At 63.0% G+C, this 630-nt stretch overlaps 1 protein-coding gene across 16 annotated transcripts in view; it reads left to right on the forward strand.

The window, feature by feature from the left end:
- The window catches only part of SNAP91 (synaptosome associated protein 91), a 182,792-nt gene that overhangs the window by 52,741 nt on the left and 129,421 nt on the right, over nt 1–630 (forward strand). The window lies entirely within an intron of this gene.

Below are 630 nucleotides of genomic sequence, written 5' to 3' on the forward strand. Positions count from 1 at the left end.
GGGGGGGGGGGGTTAAGACCCCAGCCCGTGAGGGCGGTACTTGCCCAGTAGGGTGTAGGACCCCAAGAAGGGTCAGGGGGCCAGGCACGTCTACGGGCCACCTGAGCCCCAAGCGCGAGGAGCGCGGGACTAGCCCAGAGAGCGCTGCGAGGGGTGTCTCGACACCAACCCCAGCGGGGTGACTATCGAGATAAGTAGCGCAGTAGAGAGCGCTGTACCGCAGGAAGCGTGGGTGACAAAACCCCAGTGAGGGTAACCAACCGTGGGAAGCGCGGGCAACGAAACCCCTGTGTGGGTGAGAGCGCGTGAGCGTGGGGAGACAGGCCCAGTGGGGCACTGCCTCTACTTAAGAAGCCCCAGCAGGGGCAAAGCTATTGAGAAGCCCCAGCAGGGGCAAAGCTACTGGGGAGCCAAGCTGGGCAAACTAGGGGAGAAACCCAGTCGGGCAAGCGTATAGACAAGCCCAGAGGGGTGAGCTTGGCGAGAAACTTAAAGGAGCCAGCTCAGGGGCCGGCCTGAGTGGGCCAGCGAATACAAGGGAACCAGCAAAAGGGCACGAGTTGCGTGACAAGCTTGGGAGCACCAGTAAGGGCGCTGGTTGCGTGACAAGCCCAGGGGCGTTAGCCAGGA

Source organism: Gavialis gangeticus, unplaced genomic scaffold (genome assembly GCF_001723915.1).
Source record: "Gavialis gangeticus isolate Ggan-Ray unplaced genomic scaffold, GavGan_comp1, whole genome shotgun sequence".
Classification (NCBI taxonomy): domain Eukaryota; kingdom Metazoa; phylum Chordata; order Crocodylia; family Gavialidae; genus Gavialis; species Gavialis gangeticus.